Consider the following 25074-nt stretch of genomic DNA (forward strand, 5'->3'; position numbering starts at 1 on the left):
GTTCGGCTGAGTTCTTTATCTCTTCATTTGATGTTCTAGGGTTTCAGGATTGTTGATTCTCTGTTTGGCTTAGTTTTTCAGATCTTTGTTGTGGAGGGACGGCGTGGTGCTTCTGCCTAGACCGCCATCTTGCCGGAGTCCGAGTCTGTTCAATTTTTAACATCATTTTGTGTAAGTTTGAGTTTGCAGTGTCTTTCTAGAAATTTGTCCATTTCCTCTAGGTTTTCAAGTTTGTTGGAGTATGGTTTTCATAGTACTCTGTTATGATCCTTTTTATTCCACTTGGCTCTGTTGTAATGTCCCCTACTTCATTTCTTATTTGGGTTATTTGCATCCTCTTCTGTTTTTCTTCTGTCAGTTTGGCCAGTGGTTTGTTAATTTTGTCGATCCTTTCAAAGAACCAAGTTCTGGTTTTGTTGATTCTTTCTATTGTTTTTCTATTCTCTATTTCATTTATTTCTGCTCTGATCTTTATTATTTCCTTTCTTCTGGTGGCTGTGGGCTTCTTTTGCTCTTTTGTATTTGTTTGAGTTGTGTAGCTAATGTTTTGATCGTGTTCCTTTCTTTTTTTTTTTTTGATGTGTGCTTCTATTGCTATAAATTGACCAATGAGCACTGCCTTTGCTGTTTCCCAAAGGTTTCAGTATGATGTGTTTTCATTCTCCTTTGATTCTAGGAATTTTTGTTTTTATTCCGTATATGATTTCTATTACCCAGTGGTTTTTCAGCAGGGTATTATTCAGTTTTCATGTGATTGATTTTTACAAAAGACCTCTTTAGAGTGTTAAATAGCAAAAATGTCGCTTTGAGGAATAAGGTGCGCCTGACCCAATCCATGGTGTTTTCAATAGCCTCATATGCATGTGAAAGCTGGACAATGAATAAAGAAGACTGAAGAAGAAGTGATGCCTCTGAATTACGGTGCTGGTGAAGAGTATTGAATATATCATGGACTGTCAGAAGAATAAAGAAATCTGTCTTGGAAGAAGTACAACCAGAATGCTCCTCAGAAGCAAGACTGGCAAGACTTTGTCTCACGTACTTTGGACGTATTATCAACAAGGACCAGTCCTGGGAGAAGGACATCGTGTTTGGTAAATTAGCAGGTTTCTTCAAAAAAGAGGAAGACCCTCAATGAGAATTACTAACACAGTTGCTGTAACAATGGACTCAAGTACAACAACAACTGTGAGGATGGCATAGGACTAGGTAGTGTTTTGTTCTGTTGTACAATAGGGTAGCTAAGAGTTGGAACCAACTCAGTGACACCTAACAACAACAACATGCTCATCAAAAGACTTTACCAAAAGAATAAAAAGAGAGCCTATAGACTGGGAAAAAAATCTCTGACAACAACATATCTGACAAGAGTTTAATCTCTAAAATATACAGAAAACTTCAACAACTCAACAACAAAAAGACAAGCAATCCAATCAAAAAATGGGCAAAGGACATGAACAAACAGTTCTCCAAAACGTACATTCAGGCAACCAACAAATACATGAATAGATGCTCGTGATCATTAGTCTTTAGAGACATACTAATCAAAATAATGAAATACCATCTGATCCCTGTAAAAATGCAATGATTAAAAAACAAACAAACAAAAAAACAGAAAACAACAAATTCTGGCAAGGTTCTGGGGAAATTGGAACAGTGTTGGTAATACTCTAAAATGATATTACCACTATGGAAAATGGTATGGTGCTTCTTTCAAAAACTAGAAATAGAAATACTTTATGATCCAACAATCCCACTGCTAGATATATATCCAGGAGATATAAGAGCAGTGACATGAACAGACATATGCACACCTATGTTCATTGAAGCATTATTCACAATACTAAAAAGATGGAAACAACCTGAGTTCCCATCAATGGATGAATGGATAAACAAATTGTGATACATACATACAATGAAATACGATGCAGCTATAAAGAATAATTAGGAGTCTGTGAAACATAGCATGGATGAATCTGGAGGACTTTATGCTGAGTGAAATATGTCAATCACAAAGGATAAATATTGTATGGTCCTACTATTATAAAAAGTCAAGAATAGATATACACACAGAAAGCAACCTTCTTTGATGGTTACTTGGATGGTAGGGGGAGGGAGGAGGAATCAATTTTTTGGTTAGCAGACACTTGTTATTTTTGGTAATGGGAAAGCCAATACCAAATAAGGGTGAAATCTGCATGACGTGACCAAGGTAAATGAAGACACTAAGAAGTACACAAGAAAAAGAGACAATTTCGGTAAATGCTGTAACATAAACAATTTTGCAACAACAGTAATAACAAACAAAAAATATGAGTGTGGTTACATAGGTAGATACATATGCATATATGTGCACGGGAAGGCATATTAGAGTACATGCATGTGCTTGTATATGTGTATCTGCAGGCATATATATATATATACACGTTTGTGTGTGCTGCAGATATATCCATATATATAATAAAGCACATAGAGGGCACAGTTATGGAGACTGCCTGGACACATCCATGCAAAGCTCAAGATTGGTTTACTGGGTCAAAAGTTTTAGGACCATAGTCTCTTGGGACAACTTAGTCAAATGGGATAACATAGTTCATAAAGATAATGTTCTATACCCTAGTTTGGTGAGTAGTGTAAGAGTTTTAAAAGCTTGCTAGTGACCATCTAAGATACAACTGTTGGTATCTCCTCATCTGGAGCAAAAGAGAATGAAGGAAACCAAAGACTCAAAGAAGAAACTAGTCCACAGGACTAATAGCCCACGTGAACCACAGCCTCTTCTAACCTGAAACCAGAAGAACCGGATGGTGCCCGGCTGCCACTACTGACAGTTCTGACCAGGGATACAATAGAAGGTCCAGGATAGAACGGTGGGAAGATGTAGAACAAAATTCAAATTCTCAAAAAAAAAAAGCCAGACCTACTGGACTAACAGAGACTGGAGGAAGCCCTGAGACTATTCCCCTAAATACACTTTGAACTTGGCACTGAAGCTACTCCTGTAGGTTAACTTTCAGCCAAATAATAGACTGGCTTATAAAACAAACAATATTACCCATGAGTAATATACTCCCTTAAACAATCAACTGTATGAGACCAAACTGTCAACATTTACCCAAAAGCAAAGATGAGAAGGCAAGGAGGGGAAGGGAAGCTAGATCAATGGAAACAGAACAAACAGAATAGAAATAATGAGAATGCTGACACATTGTGAAAATTGTAACCAACGTCATGGAAAAATTTGCATAAAAATTGCTAAATGAGAACTTAATTTGTTGTGTAAACTTTCATCTGAAACACAAGAAGATATTAAAAAAAATGTAAGAGAGGACACCAGGAGTGTGACTACACAACTGTTTGCTACAGAGATTGGTTATGTAACCTATGGATCTAATCAACCATCTCAGCAGAAACACTATCAGCCTAAGGGGACAGAGAAAGTATGAAATGAAGGAAATCTGTTCAATTCCTAGAATTTAACCAGCAGGAAACAGGCCAGTGAATGGAGCTACTTGGCTGCAAACATCTGTTGTCTTCTAGGAAAATGAAAGAATGATCCTGGGAGCAGTTCAGACACCAGTGGACGAGAAGGAGCACAGGGTCAAGGTCACCACTTCCTGGGTTCCAAAGGGTGGGGCAATCACCTAGGCTTTAAAGGGTGGGGCTACCACATAGGTATCAAAGTCAAGGGCTGCCATCTTAGTTCTGGAGGGTAGGACTGCTGTGACAGTGGGCCAGGAGAATACGGATATCAAGGCGAAGGGAGCAGGACGAAAAACCCAATAGACCAGTAAAACAGTGCCTCAGCCTAGAGTCAGGAGGGTGGGGCCTATGTCCAGATGGTCCTAAAGAACAGAGGATTATTTTTAAACCTTGAAATCTAATTGAGATTTGCTCTGCTGGGTTTTGGACTTGCTTGGTGCCTGTGACCACTTCTTTTCCTCCAATTTTTCCCTTTTGGAATGGGAATGTCTATCTTATGCCCTTTCCACCATTGCGCTTTGGCAGCAAATAACTTGTATCCTGCATTTCACAGGTCCACAGATGGAAAGAAATTTTGCTCCAAGATGGACCATACCAAGTCTCACCTATATTTAATCTAGACAATTCAGAAGATGAGATGTGCTTAGAGTAGATTCTAGGATGGACTGAATGTATTCTTCATATGCAAAGGATGTAAATTTTACGGGACCAATGTGTGGAGTGTTATGGATTGAATTGTTTCCCACAAAAGGATATGTTGAAATCCTAACCCCTGTACCCATGACCCTGTTTGGAAATAGAGTTTTTTATATACTAATGAAGTATTATCAATATAGAGTGGATCTTAAACATAATCCCTTCTGTGTGGCATCTTATAAAAAAGGAAAACAGACACAGACACACATACAGGGAAGAGATGCCATGTGATGACACAGATAGATGACCTGCAAGCCCAGTAATATCAAAGTTTGTTGGCAGCTGTTAGAAGGTGAAAGAGACAAAGAAGGACCTTCTCCTACAGCCAAAGCCTTGGATTCAGACTTCTAGCCTCCTGAACCATGAGAAAATAAATATATGTTCTTTAAGAGAAAAAAAGAAAAGTTAAACCAATTATGCATACAGAATTTTGTTGCAGACAGCAATGTAAGCAGAATATTGCGAAGGACTGAGCTAGAGATAACAATTGACCACCTGTAGAAGAAAATTAAGTCTTTTCTATATGCCAATGCAACTGAGCAACCTAATTGTGAGAGGACTATAGTTCATCACTAAACTAAATCAAACCTGTTGCCTTGGAGTTGATTCAGACTCATAGTGACCCTATAGAACAGAGTAGAACTGCCCTATAGGGCTTTCAGGCTGTTGTTTTGATATGCTTGGGGTTGGTATGAGTTGGAACTGACTCCGTGGGTCCTAAAAACAACAACAACAATCTTTAGGGAAGTTGACTGCACATCATTCTCCCGTGCAGCAGCTGGTATGTTTGAACCACAGACCTTCCTATTAGCAGCCCAGTGCTTAACCACTGCTTCACCAGGGCTCCAGTTCATTACTGTTGTTGTTAAGTGCCATCGAGTCAGGTCTGACTCAAAGCGACCCTATGTACAACAGAAGGAAACACTTCCCGGTTCTGTGCCATCCTCACAATCCTTGCGATGTTTTAACCCATTGTTGCAGCCACTGTGGCAATCTATCTCATTAAGGGTCTTCCTCTTTTTCACTGACGCTCTACGTTACCAAGCATGATGTCCTTCCCCAGGGACTGGTGCCTCGTGATAACGTGTCCAAAGTATACAAGATGAAATCTCACCATCCTTGCTTCTAAGGAGCATTCTGGCTGTACTTCTTCCAAGACAGATTTGTTCATTCTTCTGGTAGTCCATGGTATATTCAATATTCCTTGCCAGCACCACGATTCAAATGCATCAATTCTTCTTTTGTCTTCCTTATTCATAGTCCAGCTTTGGTATGCATAAATGAAGTGATTGAAAATATCATGGCTTGGGTCAGGCACACCTTAGTCTTAAAGGTGACATCTTTGCTTTTTAACCCTTTAAAGAGGTCTTTTGCAGCAGATTTGCCCAATGCAATATAGCATTTGATTTCTTAACTGCTGCTTCCATTGACATCGATTATGGATCCAAGTAAAATGAAATCCTTGACAACTTCAATATTTTCTTTGTTTTTCATGATGTTGGCTCTGGTGGTGCATTGGTTAAGAGCTATGGCAGATAACCAAAAGGCCGACAGTTTGAATCCACCAGCAGCTCCTTGGAAACCCTATGGGGCAGTTCTACTCTTTCCTACAGGGTCACTATGAGTCGGAATCAACTTGAAGGCAATGGGTTTGGCTTTTGGTATCATGATGTTGCTTATTGGTACAGTTTTGAAGATTTTTGCTTTCTTTATATTGAGGTGTATCCATACTGAAGGATGTAGTCTCTGAACTTCATCAGGAAGTGCTTCAAGTTCTCCTCACTTTCAGCAAGCAAGTTTCTGTCATCTTTATATCGCAGGTTATTAATGAGTCTCCCACTATTCCTGATGCTGTGTTCTTCTTCATATTGTCCAGCTTCTCAGATTATTTGCTCAGCATACAGGTAGAAAAAGTATGGTGAAAGATATAACCCTGACGCACACCTTTCTTGATTTTAAAACACGCAGTATCCCCTTGTTCTGTTTGAACAACTGTCTCTTGGTCTATGTACAGGTTCCTCATGAGCACAATTAAGTGTTCTCGAATTCCCATTCTTTGCAATGTTATCCATAATTTATTACGATCCACACAGTTGAATGCCTTTGCATAGTCAATAAAACATGGGTAAACATCTTTTTGGTATTCTCTGCTTTCGGCCAAGATCCATCTGACATTAACAGTGATATCCCTTGTCTTACGTCCTCTTCTGAATCCAGCTTGAATTTCTGGCAGTTCTCTGTTGATGTACTGCTGCAACTGCTTTTGAATGATATTCAGCAAAATTTTACTTTTGTGTGATAATAATGATATTGTTTGATAATTTCTACATTCTGTTGGATCACATTTCTTTGGAATGGACACAAATGTTGTTCTCTTCCAGTAGGTGGCCAGAAACCTGTCTTCCAAATTTCTTAGCATAGACGAGTCAGTGCTTCCAGCAATGCATCCATTTGTTGAAACATCTCAACTGGTGTTCAGTCAATTCCTGAAGCCTGTTTTTTGCCAATACCTTTGTGCAGCTTGGACTTCTTCCTTCACTACCATCAGTTCTTAATTATATGCTACCTCCTGAAATGATTGAAAATAGCCCAATTCTCTTTGGTACAGTGACTGTGTATTCCTTCCATCTTCTTTTGATGCTTCCTATATCATTGAATATTTTGCACATGTTGTTGTTGTTGTTGTTGTTAAGTGCCGTCAAATTGGTTCCAACTCATAGTGACACTATGTAAAATAGCACAAAACACTCCCTGATTTTGCACCATCCTCACAATCATTTTTATGCTTGAATCCATTGTTGCAGCCACTATATCAATCCATCTTGTTGAGGGTCTTCCTCTTTTTCAATGACCCTCTACTTTACCAAGCATGATGTCCTTCTCCAGGGACTGGTCCCTCCTGAATAGAATGCTTTAATATTGCAACCTTAGCCTTGAATTTTTTCTTCAGTTCTTTCAGCTTAAGAAATGCCAAGAATTTTCTTCCATTTTGGTTTTCTGCCTCCAGGTCTTTGCACTTTTCATTATAATACTTTGTCTTCTTGAGCTATCCTTTGAAATCTTCTATTCAGCTCTTTTACTTCATCATTTCTTCCCTTCGCTTTCACTACTCTACATTCAAAAGCAAGTTTCAGAGTCTCTTCTGACATCCATTTTGGTCTTTTCTTTCTTTCCTGTTTTTTTAATGATCTTTTGCTTTCTTCATGTATGATGTCCTTGATGTCATCCCACAACTTGTCTGGTCTTTGGTCATTAGTATTCAATGTGTCAAATCTATTATTGAGATGGTCTCTAAATTCATTTGGAATATACTGAAGGTCGTACTTTGGCCCTCATGGACTTCATTTTCTTCAGCTTCAACTTGAACTTGCATATGAGCAGTTAATGGTCTGTTTTGCAGTCAGCCCCTGGCCTTGCTCTGACTGATGATATAGAGCCTCTCCATGATCTCTTTCCACCAACGAAGTTGATTTAATTCCTGTGTATACCATCTGGTGAGGTCTACGTGTATAGTTGCTGTTTATGTTGTTGCAAAAAGGTATTTCCAATGAGTAGGTCTTTGGTCTTGCAAAATTCTATCATGGGATCTCTGGCTCCTTTTCTATCATCAAGACCATATTTTCCAACTGCTGATCCTTCTTTGTTTCCAACTTTCACATTCCAATCACTAGTAATTATCAATGCATCTTGATTGCATGTTTGATCAAATTTCAGACTGCAGAAGTTGGTAGAAAGCATCAAGTTCTTCATCTTTGGTATTAGAGTTTATTGTGTAAATTTGAGTAATAGCCGTGTTAACTGGTCTTCCTTTCAGATGTATGGATATTATCCTATCACTGACAGCATTGTACTTCAGGATAGATCTTGAAATGTTCTTTTTGAAAATGAATGCAATGCTGTTCCTCTGCAATTTGTCATTCACAGCATAGTAGACCATATCATTGTCCTTTTCCAAAAGACCACTTACCAGTCCATTTCAGCTCACTAATGCCTAGGATATCGATCTTCAAGTATTCCATTTCATTTTTGACAACTTCTAATTTTCCTAAACTCATACTGTGTATGTTCCGCATTCTGATTATTAATGGATGTTTGCAGCTGTTTCTTCTCATTTTGAGTTGTATAACATCAGCGAATGAAGCTGTACTACACCCACATCATTAAGATCGACCTTACTTTGTGGAGGCAGCTCTTCTCCAGTCGAATTTTGAGTGCCTTCCAACCTGAGGAGCTCATCTTCCAGCACTATATCCAACAATGTTCCGCTGCTGTTCATAAGGTTTTCACTGGCCAATTTTTTAATTCATAAATTCCCGATCCTTTTTCCTAGTCTTAGTCTAGAAGCACTGCTGAAACCCATCCACCATGGATGACCCTGCTACTCCTTTAAATACCAATGGCATAGCTTCCAGCGTCACAATAACATGCAAGCCACCACAGTACCACAAACTGACAAACCAGTAGTAGAATTGAGCACTAGGTAGCACAAATAACTGGATGGAAACATTATTGGCATGTGGTGGAGAGTTACAGATAAAATCTGAAGCAACTGAGGTAACTCCTTTTTCATCTTTATATTAGCATCTAATCAACATATAGAAGAATTTGGGTAAAAATGCCACATAATGAACACATCTGACCACTGAGATAAACAAATAGAACATGACCAGGACACCAGAAGCTCTCCTCATAATCTCTACTAATCACAACTCCCAATGCCCACCAAGGGTAACTTCCACCTTGATTTCTAACAGCATAATTGTTTTTGTACTTTATATAAATGATAATTGTTCATGATGAACTCTTCAGTGTCTGACTTTGTTGTTGTTATTAGGTGCAGTCGAGTTGGTTCCAACTCATGGAGACCCTATATACAACAGAACAAAACACTGCCAGGTCCTGTGCCATCCTCATAATCTTTGCTATGTTTGAGCCCTTTGTTGCAGTCACTGTGTCAGTTCATCTCCTTGAGGGCCTTCCTCTTTTTTGCTGACCCTCTACTTTACCATGCTTGATGTCTTTTTCCAGGGACTGGTACTTCTTGATAACATGTCCAAAGTACGTGAGGTGAAGTCTCGCCATCCTTGCTTCTAAGGAGCATTCTAGTTGTACTTTTCCCAAGACAGATTTGTTCATTCTTCTGGCAGTTCATCATATATTCAATGTTCTTCACGGACACCACAATTCAAAGACATCAATCCTTCTTGGGTCTTCCCTATTCATTGGAAGTTTCTGACTTATTTCAGTTAAATTTTTTTTTGTATGTGTGCAATTCATACAAATTATAGTATGTAGTTATAGATCATTTGTATGGATTTCTGTATAGCATTTCATCGTGTGACTATACATCATTCTACTACTGTTGATGGGCATTTGAGATGATTACAGTGTGGGGTTATTATGAATAGAGTTACTACGAACATTTTAGTACATATTTTTTGGTGGCTATGTGTACATATTTTGGGGTATGCATATGTTCAATGTTAGTTGTTACTGCCAAAGAGTTTTCCAAAGTAGTTGTATAAGTGCTCACTCCTATTAGTAGTATAATGAGTGTCCTAACTCCACATCCTGATATTACCATTATTTGTAATACCATTATGTATAAACTTTGTGATTATGGTGGATGTGTAGTAGTAGCTCATTGACTAATGTAGCTGAGTTCTTTTACATATGTTTATTAGTCACTTGCATGTTTCCTTTTGTAAACTGCTTACTCTAGTCTTTTTTTCTTAATTTTTTTCTCTTTAGTTGTCTGTCCTTATCATATTGATAACCTGAAGATATTCTGCATGAAAGTCTTTTGTTGGATATGTGTAGTGTGAATAACTTATCTCTCTTTGTTGGTTCTTTTAAACACTTTTAATGGTGACTTTTGATAAATAGGAATTCTTATTTCTAATATAGTTCAAATTATAATTGTTTTATTTTATTATGAATGCTTCTTCTGTTTTGTTTAAGGAATTGTTGTATATTCCAAATTCACACAGCTGGACGTTGATGTTTTCTTCCAAGTGTTTTATTGTCTTACAGTTCATATTTGATCTGTAGTCCATTTGGAATTCACTTTTGTTTGTAGTGTGAGTTAGAGATCAAGATTTTTTTTTCTTATATGAATATCCAACAGACCCAGCAATATTTATTGAAAAGAAATTCTTTTGCTCATTGCACTCTAGTGTCATCTTTGCATAAATCAGATGACCATATATGTATGGAACTGTTTCTGGTCTATTTTGTTCAGTTGATTGGTTTATATAACCTTTGCCAATATTGCATCTTCTTAATTACTATAGATTTATAATAGACCTTTGTATCTGAAAATGTAAGTCCTTCACCTTTGTTGCTCTGAAGTATTTTGTTTTGTTTTGTTTATAATTATTAAGCAGAAACTAAAGGAGTGAATTTTACCTGTTAGACACTGTATAACTTGTCTCCTCCAAACTGTTGCTAATGTTGATCCAAAGGACTAGTGGACCACAGCTACCAAGGCCTCCACGAAACTGAGTCTAGTACAGCTAGATGGTATGCGGCTACCACCACTGACTGCTCTGACTGGGATCACAACAGAGGGTTCTGGACAGAGTTGGAGAAGGATGTAGAACAAAATTCTAACACAAAAAAAAGACCAGATTTACTGGCCTGACAGAGACTGGAGAAACCCCAAGAGTATGGCCCCGGACACCCTTTTAGTTCAGTGGTGAAGTCACTCCTGAGGTTCACAGTTTAGCTGGTAATTGGACAACCCCATAAAACAAAATGAGACTAACGAAGTACAGCAGTCCAAGGACAATGACTAGAAGGCAGAAGGGGACAGGAAAGCTGGTGATAGGGAACCCATGGTTGAGTAAGGACAGGGTTGACATGTAGTGGGGTTCTTAAACATTGTCATAGGGCAATATGTGTACTGTTTAATGAGAAACTATTTTGTTCTGTAAACCTTCATCTAAAGTGAGAATAGCAGCACTACTGGAAGAACTTAATCGATGTCACTGAATTCTACATGTAGAAATTTTTGAAATGGTGTATCTTTGGCTATGTATATTTTCACCAAAAAAACAAAAAAGGTCCTCCAAGGTCAAGAAGGGAGTGTGTTGGTTGACATGTCGTGGGGTTGTTAACCAATGTCATAAAACAATATGTGTACTGACTGTTAAATGGGAAAATATTTGTTCTGTAAGCCTTCACTTAGAGTACAATAAAAAAAATTAAAAAAAAAGAAAGAACAAATATTGCTAATGTTCCTTCAAATACTGGTTCAATTTTGATTAAAAATGCCCAAATCTGGAGGTTGGTTCTAAGCCATCAATTTCAAATAGCCTTTTACCATTTTCTAGTGTAGATTAGAATTTACATTACTACTATTACAAGAAACAAAACAAAACAAAACCCTGAGCAACACCAAATAAATATATTTTTCAGACTGACCCAACGAAAATGACTTGGAAAAAAATGCCATTTTCCTTGAAGGGTAACAGTTAGGCCAAAGTAGGAAGCTATGGGTCCAGGATCCAAGGCTTTAATACATTCAGTTTTCCTATAGTATTCTCCCATTGATTCTGAAGAGGCATGTTTTCTAGAAAAGAAGTAGTTTTTCTCAAAAGTGGACAACAGCTCACTTGCATTGGAATCACCCATTGAAATAAGTTCACAGTAGTTAGGTTGGCAGTTCAAAACAAGGAGCCTCTCTTTGGAAACCCTATTGGGGCAGTTCTATTCTGTCCTATAGGGTCACTCTGAGTTGGATTTGACTGGAGGGCAACAGGTTTGGATATGGAGCTTGGGAATCTGCATTTAACAGGATCCCTAGGTGATTCTGATGCAAACTATACTTTGAAAAACACTGTTTCTGAATGATGGTACTCCTTAGGAGGGCTTTTGCATTTGGCATTGTCTTCATATTTTTGGTGGTTACAACTCAGGAGGTGTAGTGGTTCAGAGTTCTGCTGCTAACCAAAAGGTCAGCAGTTCGAATCCACCAGGCACTCCTTGGAAACCCTATGGAGCATTTCTGCTCTGTCCTGTAGCACTGCTGACTCAGAATCGACTCGACAGCAACAGATTTGTTTTTTTTTGTTTTTTTTTTTTTTTACAACTGGGGAGAGGTGCTACTGACATCATGCCACAGTTCCCAGGACAGACTCCCACAACAATCCAGCCCAAAACGTCAATAGTGCAAAATTGTTGAGAAAACCTCATCTAGAGATAACAAGAGAAATAAAGGAGCCTGGTTTGAAAACCAGTGAGGGTTTTTAGATTCAGAGAGGATAGCAACACAAAATGGACTGAAATTAGTGTCCATTCTTAAAAGGCAAGAGAATTCCTCAGTCAAGTTTTATCGTTAACTTTTTGCCGAAGCATCGCCTGGCTTCTACAGCCATGTGATTGTTACTGTTGGTTGCCGTTGAGTTGATTCCGACTCATGGCCACCGTAAGTGTGCAGAGGAGAACTGCTCCATAGGGTTTTCAAGGCTGTGACCTTTTGGAAGCAGATCACCAGGCCTTTCTTCTGAGGTGCCTCTGTGTGGGTTTGGACCACCAACCTTTCGGCTAGTAGTCTACCACCCAGGGACTCCTCTATGACCATAGTTTCAAATAACTTTGCTGCCATTAAACTTCAGCCTTCAGTGTTTATTATACTTGGTAGATTCTTCAGAGACAACGTTGGCCCTTCAGACTAAGAAGAAAATAACTCAATGTGAGTGTTTACTACATCAAAGAACCATTAAGTATGTAATTCTAAGTAATTCTAATGACAACATTGTGAAGAAGATATATATTTCAAAATGTGAGGACATTTTGGATAAGTAAACGGAACTGGGTGGCACAAACGGTTAAGTACTGGCCTATTAGCCCAGAAATTGGCTGTTCAAACCCACTCAGAGGCACCTTGGAATACAGTCCTGCTGACCTGCTTCTGAAAGGTCGCAGCCTTGAAAACCCTATAGAGCAGTTCTAATTTGCACACATGAGGTCACCATCAGTCAGAGTCAACTCGATGGCAACTAACTACAACAACAGCAAATGGAACTCAGAAGACATAATTAATTTGCTTTGGGTTACAGATATATGATTGAAACTGTTTTCTGTCATAACTAAGTCAGAGTGTAGTTGAAGGCTTTATTATACGTAACATATATATGGCAACAGTGGTAATTAATATGTATGTGCCTTGCACTTAGCACACGCCATCATAATAATCTATGTATTAGATCTTAATATTATTCACACTTCACATATTAAGAAGCTGAAGTCCAGAGAGGCAAAGTTAGTTGCAGAAGGATATGCCCCTGATAAGCAATGATTTGTTAGATTCTAAATTGTTCTTAACCAATACACTTGCTATATGAACCAATATATGCATGTAAATGTAATTTGTAAACTAGGAAGATATATGAATATTAGTTGTTATTCCAGAATTCAATCTGGAAGTGATTTAAAAAAATCAGGTATTTAGCATTTTAGGTAACAGGAAGAGAGAGAAATATATTGATTTTTAATCTTTTAAGCCTGTTAAAGACAGAAACTATATAAACACCTGTGGGATTTGTTTATTGATAATTTAAAGTTTGTCTTAAGACATTTTATAATCTAAAGTTTAAAAAATTATTCGACAGAAACCTTTCATTATCATAGTTACTTTTATTAGCTAATCAACTTGAATCATGCAGAACTACTTGAAATAACATATGAGTAATTTTTCCCAGTTATTTAACTTCATTCCTCATAATAGAATCACTGAGCAGCAGCTGTCTTTAGAGATTGTGACTGTCAATATCTTCTCCAGGCTTGAACTGTTTAGTGCAACAGCTTTCAAGTGTGAATTATTTGCATTTGACAGTAATTGTTCCTGTTTTAGCTAAATTCCTTTGGAGGTTTAAGGGAAATTGTTTCTCTGGTATATAGGCAAGTGGAAATTTTCTTTTAAAAGTATTTTTTAAACATCAAAATTCTGTGTATAATTTTACAAAGAAGAAAAATGTCAAATTTCACCAAGGTTTCAAACAACGCACCGTAAGAGGATTGTCTATTGTAGAGTACCAAAAATATCATCCTTTGCATTTCTAGCACAGAATTGATTTATGCAGCATAGTGAGCACAAGGTGACAGACTTTGTACATGCTTGAAAAGTTATATGCGTAAATATATATATATACACATATATACACACACACATATATATTTATAATGTTCAGTTCAAGTTTATTTAGTAAGTTTGCAGAGTTGTCCAATTACCTCTTGTATCTAATTTTAGAACATTGCTACTTCCCCACTTGGCAATCCCTGCTCTCACCCCCAAAAAACCACTGATCTTGTTTCTATCTCTACAGATTTGTCTTTTCTGGATACCTCATATCTGAATTCTTTCACTCAGAATAAACTTTTTGAGGTGCATTCCTGTTGTAGCAAGCATCAGGACTTCGTTCCTTTTTATTGCTGAATAATATTCCATTGTTTGGATTACCATAATTTTGCTTATACATTTACTAGTTGGATTATTTTCAGTTTGTGGTTATTATTGACAACGCTGCTATGTCATGCATGTACATGTCTATGTGTGGACATATGCATTAATTTTCTTGGGTAGATTTCTAGGATTGTTCAACTTTTTGAAAAATTGAAAAACTGTTTTCGAAAGTGCCTACCCCATTTTAACAATCTTACCAGCAATGTATGAGAGTTTCTAGCCTCACCAACACTTACTATTATCTGTATTTTAGATTATAGCTCTTCTAATGGGTGTGTAGAGATATCTCATTGTGGTTTTAATTTGCATTACCCCAGTGAGCAGTAATATAGAGAAATTTTTAATGTACATATTAGCCATTCATATAACATCTTTGGTGAAATGTCTATTCATTTATTTTGCTCATTATTTATTGGGCTGATTGACTTTTATTATTGAATTGTAAATCTTCCTTATATATTCTGGATACAATTAATTTTTTGGATACATGATTTGAAAATATTTTCTCCCAGCATGTGGCATGAATTTTTTTTTTCATTTTCTTAATGGTATATTTTGAAGATAATTTTTTAAAATTTTGATGAAGTTCGATTGATCATTTTTTTTTAATGCATTGTGATTTTGATGCCATAATTAAAAACTCTTCGCCAAACACAAAGTCATGGAGATTATTTTCTGCTGTGTTTATCTCTAGAAGTTTTATAGTTTTAAGTTTTGCATTTAGATTTATGATCCTTTTTGAGTTAGCTTTTCTGTCTGCTGTTAGGGTACTAAATTCAGTCTTTTGCATGTGGATATTCCACTGTCCCAACACCATTTGTTGTAATTGACTCTCCTTTCATCATTAAACTGTTCAGGCACCTTTGAATAAAATCGATTTCCCATAAATGCAAAGATTTATTTCTGAACACTCAGTTATGTTCTATTGATATATATATATATATATACTTATCCTTGCACCAGTACAATGCTGTCTTGATTACTGTAGCTCTATAGCAAGTTTTGAAATTGGGAAGTGCAAGTTCTTCAACTTTTTTTTAAATTGTTTTGGTTATTTTAGGTCTTTTGCATTTCCATGTTAATTTTAGGATGAGCTTGTCAACTTCTACCAAAAATCCTACTGAAATTTTGATAGAGATTGCATAAACTACATAGATTGATTTAGGAAGAATTGCCATGTTGAGTCTTCCAATCCACGAATAGAGAATTCCTCTCCATTTATTTATGTCTTCTTTAATTTCTCTCAGAAATTTTTTCTAGTTTTCAGTGTACAAAGTTTGCACTTTGTTAAATTTATTCCTTAATTTCATTCTTTTAGATGCTCTTGTGAATGGGATTCTTAATTTCAATTTCAGATTATTGCTCATATACAGACATACAGTATTTTTGTATATTTTGTGTATTGGTCTAGTATTCTATGACTTTGCTAAACTTGTTTATTAGTTCTAGTAGTGATTTCGTGGATTTCTTGGAATTTTCTACATACAGGATTATGACATCTATGAATAAAGATAGTTTTAGTTCTTCCTTTCCAATCTGGATACCTTTAATTTTTTTTTTCTGTTATGTTGCCTTGAGCTTTTAAGACTATGTTGAATAAAAGTGGTGAGAGTGGATAGCCTTGCATTGTTACCAGCCATTGAGGGAAAGAATTCTATATTTCTCCATTAAATGATGTTTGATGAGTGTTTTCATAGATGCCTTTTATCAATTTGAGGTTTCCTTCTATTGCTAACATGTTGAGATTTTTTATCATGAATAGGTGTCAAATTTTGTCAAATATTTTTTCTACATCTGTTGGGATGATTATGTGGGTTTTGTCCTTTATTTTATTAATAAGGTTAATTTCATTAATTAATTTTTGATGTTAAACCAGTTTGTTGTTACTGGGGAAATCCCAGTTGGTCATGCTGTACAATCTTTTTTATGTGTTGTTGGGTCTGTTTTGCTCATATTTTGTTAAGTAATTTTGTGTCTATACTTGTGAGTGCTCTTGGTCTGCATTTTTCTTTTCTCATGATGTTTCGTTAGGGCAATAGTGGCCTAATAGAATGAACTGAGAAGTGTTCCACCTCTTCTGTTTTCTGAAAGAATCTGTGAAGGATAGGAATTATTACTTTTAAAATATTGGTGGAATCTTAGTGAAGCCATCTGGGCCTGAGTTTTCTTTGTGAGAACACTTTAAACTCCTAATTCAATTTCTTTATTTGTTATAATTATATATAGGTTTTCTATTTCTTGATTCAGTTTGATAATTTGTGTCTTTCTAGTGTTGTTGCTGTTGTTAGGTGCTTTCAAGTCAGTTCCAACTCATAACGACCCTATGTACCACAGAATGAAATACTGCCCGGTCTTGCATCATTCTCACAATCTTGGCTATGTTTGAGCCCATTGTTGCAGCCTCCGTCTCAATCTGTCTTGTTGAGGGTCTTCCTCTTTTTTGCTGACCCTCTCCTTTACCAATGTGATGTCCTCCAAGGACTGGTCCCTCCTGGTCTTTGTAGTACTACGTCTATTTCATTTAAGTTGTCTGATTTGTTGACATTAGGTTGTTCATAATATTATCTTATAATACATTTAAATTTTGAAGATTCAGTAAAAATGCTGACTCTTTCATTTGTGGTTTTGGTAATTTGTATCTTCTCTTTTTTCTTGGTCAGTCTATCTAAAGGCTTGTCAATTCTGTTGATCTCGTCGAAGAATCAAGTTTTGATTTTATTGATTTTCTTTATTACTTTCTCATTTTATATTTCACTGATTTCTGTTCTAATATTTGTTATTTTCATTCTTCTTTTTTCTCTGGGTTTAATTTTCTCTTCTTTTTCTAGTTTTTTTTTTTTTAAGATTGAAGCTATTATTGATTTGAGACTTTTTTTTCTGATACAAGTGCTTAAAGTATAAATTTCCTTCCGTACACTGCTTTAGAAGCATCTCAAATTTTGACATGTTAGAGATTTGTTTTCCTTCAGTTCAGAATACTTTTTAATTTTCCCTGTGATTGTTTCTGTGGTCTATGGGTTGTTTAGTAGTATTTTGTTTCATTTCTAAATATTTTCAGATTTCCCACATTTTTTATGGTTGCTGACTTTTAATTTTATTCCAATATGATCAAGAACATACTTTCTCATTATTTCAATCCTTTTAAATTTACTGAGGCTTATTTTATGGCCTAGCATATGGCCTATACTGGAAAATATTCCCTTGAAAAGAAAGTGTATTCTGCTGTTGCTGGATAGAGTGTTTATAATATAGATGTCTGGTAGGTCTAATTGGTTTGTAGTGCTGTTCTATTGTTCTCTTCTGTATCTTTGCTGATTTTCTATTTGTTCTATCAGATATTGAGATTGGGTATTGAAACAGCTAAATATTATTGTTGAATTGTAGATTTCTCCTTTCAATTGTTTTAGTTTCTGCTTCATGTGTTTTGTGGCTCTTTTATTAGATGTGCATACATTTATAATTGTTAAATCTTCCTGTTGTATTGACTCTTTTAGCATTATGAAATGTCCCTCTTTGTCTCTAGTAATATTTCTTGTCTTACAGTATATTTTGTCTGATATTAATATGACCACTGCAGCTCTTTTATGGTTACTGTTTGTGTGGCATATATTTTTCCATCCTCATATTTTCAACCTATTTTGACTTTGAATAAAAGAAGTGTCTCTTGTAGACTACTAGTGGAATCTTGTTTTTTTCACCAGTCTGACCCACCTTTGACTGAGGTTTTATACTATTCACATTTAATGTAATTATTGATAAGTTTGGATATTCATTTGCCACTTTGCTGCTAGTTTTTATATCTCTTGTCCTTTTGTTTTTGTGTTCTTTCTTAGCTGACCAAGAGGTTATATAAGTATTTTTTAGTGTATCATGTATTCCTCTGTTGATTTTAAATTTATATTTTTTCAAGTTTTTTTCTTAATGGTTGCTCTTGGAATTACAAAATACATCTTTATTAGTATACATTTAAGAGTAATGCTAATTTAATCTAGTAAAATATAGAAATTTTGCTGTACTATAGCTCCATTCCTTCACTCCACATTTGTCCTATTATTGCCATATATTTCACATCTATGAAGGAGCCCTGGTGGTGCAACAGTTAAGAGCTTGGCTGATAAGCTGAAGGTTGCCAGTTCAAACCCACCCAGGGGCTCTGAGAGAAAAAGACCTAGTGATTTGTTTCTGTAAATATTACAGCCTAGAAAACCCTATGGGGGCAGTACTACTCTGTCACATGGGGTTGCTATGAGTTGAAAATTGACTTCACAGCACCTAACAAAAATAACAATCTTATGTCTTTTAAAGGAGTTTAGAGAAGAAACGAGAAAAAATGTATTTATAGTGTTCTCTATATTAATCCACATATTTATAAGTTCTTGTGCTCTTCCTTAGTTCTTCCCTAGGTTATAAGAGCTTTTGACTTTCTCCAGTCAACTACCTCACTTCCACTGGCAATGCTGTAGAGCATGGATGTCACTTGCTACTCCAAATCAAGTGAGGTGCCTTCAACCATGGCACAGAAGTAGACAGTCCTCAGAGTCTGCCCAACTCTGGCATCCACTAAGTTGGTTGGGGGATGAGGGCATCTCCAGGCCAGAACATCACATATTTGACTCTTCATATCTAAAGTTCAGCAATGTTTCAAGCATAAGTGGTTCTCAGATTGCTGTATGCATTTGGTCGATTTCCAGGATGCTGAAATGGTTCTTTTTGTCAATTTTTTTCATGTTTAGAGTTGGTTTTTGTGGAGAGAGTTTGTTGATCTTCTTACCTGGCCATAGGTGGAAGTCCCATATGGAATCACATTTTAGTGGTACTTAATTTTAGTATTTGATAAATTGGTAAATGATATGATGTGTTTTAGGACAATTCAAAAGCTATACAAAAGGAGACAATGTGGTAGAGTGAGAAGAAGATTAGCCCAAGAGTTTAATCCCTTAGTATATTAGTAGAATTAAGTTTTAGAATTTGCTGAGTGGCTTTGGCATGCCATTTTGTCATTAGCTATTATAGATCTACGTTTCCACATCTGAAAAAGAAGGGCTGGAAATTTCATGCTATATGCTGCTGCAATAGGTTAAACATAACACATATGTTTATATGTGACACATCCATTTTTACTGGAAGAACTCAGAAAGAAAACATTATTTTGTATCAAAATATAATATTTTAGATTTCTAATTTAGAGTTAATCCTCCCCTTTCCCCAAAACAGAATTTGCATTCACTTCTTTTTTGTGTGTTTTTAAGGGCACTTTGGTTGAATAGTTGGAGAATTATTGGAGCTCTTTAATAATCTCTGATATTCTATGACATATAAATGGGACATAAACAGTGAACTACACCATGAGACATAATTTTTAAGATAACCCAGCAGTAAACTTTTTGTTGACATGAAAACATTATGTAGACAGTCTCTAATTTATCTCTTTCATAAATTTCATTTGTTTGCTATTATGCTTTCTTCAGGAAGGGTACAGCTATCTTATATTTTTTCATGGAATCATGGAATCTTGTTGCTGAATGAAGAAACTCAGGATCAGAAAGGCTGATTGTTTTCTTCAAGTCACTCAGCTAATTGTCACAAAACCATCATAAACAAAGCCCAAATGGCTGGTTATTATTGATTGTTACCATTATATTGGAGCCCTAGTGGTGCAGTAGTTAAGAGCTCGGCTGCTAACCAAAGGGTCAGCGGTTTGAATCCACCAGCCTCTCCTTGGAAACCCTATGGGGCAGTTCTATTCTGTCCTATAGGGTTGCTATGAGTCAGAATTGACTCAACGGCAACCATTTTTACCATTATATTACGTTATTGACAACTCAAGGTAGAGATGACATTACACTAGAATGAGTAATCCTGTATGAAATTTATTTCTTATAAAACATATTTAAATTTGACTTTCTATAAAATATTGTACCCTAGATAAATCATGAGTTATTATTTCCTTTCCGAAAGAATCTTTAGATAATTCATGGGTCATTTCTAGTCTAAATATGATAAAGGATGATATATTAGTGTTTGTCTTGAATGTCTGAATTGGTATGCTAACTTTTCTTCCTTTTCATAATCCGGTTCTTATTTTAGTTATTGGCAAATAGATACGGTGTATGCTTTTAGAAAGGATGCATGAGTGAGTATAAAATTTGAGGGCATGCAAAGAAATAGAAACAAAACTTTAAATACGTTTATTTTTTCTTCATTTTATTTTTAGCAGATTTTTATGGCCTAAGATTTTTGCACATTATTAAAAAAAATCTTTCAATATAGCTTTTTATTTATAGAGCATGCATATGGATTTTTAACCCAAGATAGAAAAATAACTAAAATTGAAAAAGAAAACCCTATATATAAAACAAAGAAAAACTCACTGAAGGCTAAACACATTAAATAATCCCATTTTCCATTCTACAGAGTATTCTTTTTAAAAACAAACAAACAAAAAAAAAAACACGATTCCACCACCGGTAAGATAAAACAGGAATAGTATTTTGAGGTTCTTTGAGATTTAAAAATGAAATCTTGGTGTTCAAATATTACATCTAAAATTGATAACTTCTTTAATATTCTCATTTTGACCTTAGAGGAAAAAAAAACTAACACAAAAGTAAGGACAGACAAATCTCTTGCGTTTTGTTTTTTGTTGTTGCTGTTCCAACCAAAAAGTATAGTGTTCAGGCTGGAACTGGTTCATCTAGTTTAAAATACAGTGTTTAGACAAAATCTGCTACATGTTTACTAAATCAGTCATCAAAATTACAGAGATAGATGAGTTAATTAGCTGATGAAAAGGACTGATTTCCCACTTTCAATAAGAATAAATGTGTTTATATTCCAGTAGCTGATTAGCAAAGTTGAGAATATAGTATATCTTCTCATTCAGGGAAAAAAACAATTTCAATGAAGTTTACTTCTACTCTTTTGTAAAGTTAAAATGGTGATTTTAGGCAATGAAATTAATTTCATTCCCCAAAATATCATAATATAAAAATAGATTTTCTGACACAGAGATTGAGCAGACATCAAAAGTTTGTGATTCATGCTATAGGCAGGAATGCTTAAATGAAAGGGCAATTAACTCACTTAATGGGATAAAAGTGCAAGGAAAAATGAAGATGTCTCCTTCCTTTAATGCTACTTTGTAAATTGCAGTACTGTTTTCTTCTCCTTCTTTCTTTGTTTTCACAAAATACTGGCTTAGATAATACAGCAGTGAGCAAGGGGTGTGTTTTTTTTTTAGCTTAAAAAATTTTTATCATGGTAAAAATATATAACAAAATATTTGCCACTTCAACATTTTTTATATGTACTACAATTGTTACATTAATTAAGTTCATCATGCTGTATAACCATCACCACTATCCACTTACAAGTTTTTCCATCACCCTTAGGAGAATTTCAGTGCCCCTTAAGCAATAACTCCTCCTTTCCCTCCCTTTCCTGTCCCTGGAAACCACTAGTAAATTTTGGTCTTTATGAATTTGCCTATTTTAGAAATTTCATGTAAGTGGGATCATACAGTATTTGTCCTTTTGTGATCATACAATAGTTGTCCTTTTGTGATTGACTTATTTCACTCAGCATAACATTTTCAAGGTTCAACCATGTTGTAGCAAGTGTAAGAACTTCATTTCCATTTATGACTGAGTAATATTCTATTGCATTTTTTTTATCCATTCATCTGTTGATGGATGTCTTAGTTATTGAGTGCTCCTAAAACAGAAATACCAAAAGTGAGAGGCTTTAAGAAACAAATTTATTTTCTCCCAATTTAGAAGGCTAGAAATCCAAATTCAGGATACTAGCTCTATGGGAAGGCTTTCTCTCTTTTGGCTCTGGAGGAAGGTCCTTGTCTCTTCTGAGCTTCTGCTCCCAGGTGATCTGCCTATGACTTGGCATCTATCTGTCTATCTTCCCCTGACTCTGCTTGCCTAATCATCTCCTTTTATCTCTTGTAAGAGTTTGACTCATGACACACTCTACATTAATTCTGCCTCATTAACATACGGGATTATAACCACAGGCATTAAAAAAAAAAAACAACACATTGCTGTCAAGTCAATTCCGACTCATAGTAACATAGAGGTTAGAATTCACAACACACATTTTTGGGGACACAATTCAATCAATAACAATGGGCATTTAGGTTGCTTCCACCTTTTGGCTATTGTGAATAGCACTGCAATAAATATTGGTGTATATTTTTCTGTTTGTGTTTCTACTTTCAATTCTTTTGGGTATATAACTAAGAGCGGAATTGCTGGGCCATATGGTGTGGTAATTCTACGTTTAACTTTTTTAGGGAACCTCCAAACTCTTTTCCACAGTGGCTGCACTATGTTACAATCCCATCAACAGCGGATGAGAGTTCCAGTTTCTCCACATTTTCATCAACACTTGTTCTCTGTTTTAGTGATTATAGCCACTATAGGGTCGCAGTGAGTCAGAATCGATTAGGCAGCAACAGAACTTTTTTTTTAGTGAGGATGAATGGGTATCTTGTTCTGGTTTTGATTTGCTTTTCCTTACTGACTAATGATGTTGAGCATAATTTCATGTGCTTGGTAGCCATTTGTATATCTTATTTGGTGAAATGTCTACATAAATCCTTCGCCCATTTTTGGCACAGTGCTTAAGCACTTCAGCTACTAATGGAAAGATCATTGGTTTGAACCCACTAGCCACTCCATAGGAGAAAGATGTGGCAATCTACTTCCATAAAGATTACAGCATTGGAAACCCTATGGGGCAGTAGTACTCTGTCTATAGGGTCACTATAAGTTGGAATCGACTCCACTACAATAGGTTTCCTTTTTTCCTTTTATTTTTAATTTTTTTTTATTCTACTTTAGGTGAAGGTTTACAGAACAAATATTTTCTCATTAAACAGTCAGTACACATATTGTTTTATGGCATTGGTTAACAACCCCATGACACGTCAACATGCTCCATTCTCGGCCTTGGAGGACCCTTTTTTTTTTGTGTGTGAAAATACAAACAGCCAAAGATACACCATTTCTAATATTTCTACACATACAATTCAGTGACGTCGATTATGTTCTTCAAGTTGTGCTGCTATTCTCACTTTAGATGAAGCCTTAAAGAACAAAATAGTTTCTCATTAAACAGTTAGTACACATATTGCCCTATGACATTGGTTAAGAACCCCACTACATGTCAACACTGTCCGTATTCAACCTTGGGTTCCCTATCACAAGCTTTCCTGTCCCATTCTGCCTTCTAGTCCTTGTCCCTGGAATGCTGTGCCTCATTAGTCCTGTTTGGTTTTATGGAGCTGTCCAATCCCCGGCTGAACGGTGAACCTCGGGAGTAACTTCATGACTGAGCAAAAAGAGTGTCTGGCGGCCATACTCTCGGGGTTTCTCCAGTCTCTGTCAGGCCAGTAAATCTGGTCTTTTTCGTGCACATTAGAATTTTGTCCTACATCCTTCTCCAGCTGTGTCCATAACCCTCTGTTGTGATCCCGGTCAAAGCAGTCAGTGTTGCTAGGCACCATCGAGCAGTACTGGACTCAGTCTGGAGGAGGCCTTGGGAGCTCTGGTCCAATAGTCCTTTGGACTAATCTTTTCCTTGTATCCTGTTCTCTTCATTCTCCCTTGCTCCCGAAGGGGTGAAACCAGTGGAGTATCTTAGATGGGTGCTCACAGGCTTTTAAGATCCCAGATGCTACTCACCAAGGTAGAATGTAGAACATTGCCTTTATAAACTCTGTTATGCCAATTGAAGTAGATATTACCAGAGACCATGGTCCCCACAGCCCTCTGCCCAGGAATTCAGTCCCTCAAAGAGTTTGGATGTGTCTATGGAGCTTCCATGAACTTTCCTTGTACAAGTTGTGCGGGTTTCCCCAGTATTGTGTACTGTCTCTCCCTTCACCAAGGATACCACTTATCTATTGCCTATTTAGTATTTCCCCCCACCTCTACCATCCCTCGCAACCAACAAACATTGTTACTTTTTGTGTATAAATTTTTCATGAGTTTTTAAAATAGAGGTCTCATACAATATTTGTCCTTTCATGATTGAATTATTTCACTCAGCGTAGTGTCCTCCAGTTTCATCCATGTTATGAGATGCTTCACAGATTCATTATTGCTCTTTACTGTTGAGTAGTACTCCACTGTGTGTATGTAGCATAGTTTGTTCATCCATTCATCTGTTGATGGGCATCTAGGTTGTTTCCATCTTTTTGCTATTGTGAACAATGCTGCCATGAACATGGGTGTGCATATGTCTATTCAAGTGACGGCTCTTATTTCTCTAAGATATATTCCTAGGAGTTGGATTGCTGAATTGTATGGTATTTCTATTCCTAGCTTTCTAAGGAAGTGCTATATCATTTTCCAAAATTGTTGTATCATTTTGCATTCCCACCAGCAGTGCATAAGAGTTCTGATCTCCCCGCAGCC

This window comes from Trichechus manatus, unplaced genomic scaffold, assembly GCF_000243295.1.
Source record: "Trichechus manatus latirostris isolate Lorelei unplaced genomic scaffold, TriManLat1.0 scaffold00068, whole genome shotgun sequence".
Lineage (NCBI taxonomy): Eukaryota > Metazoa > Chordata > Mammalia > Sirenia > Trichechidae > Trichechus > Trichechus manatus.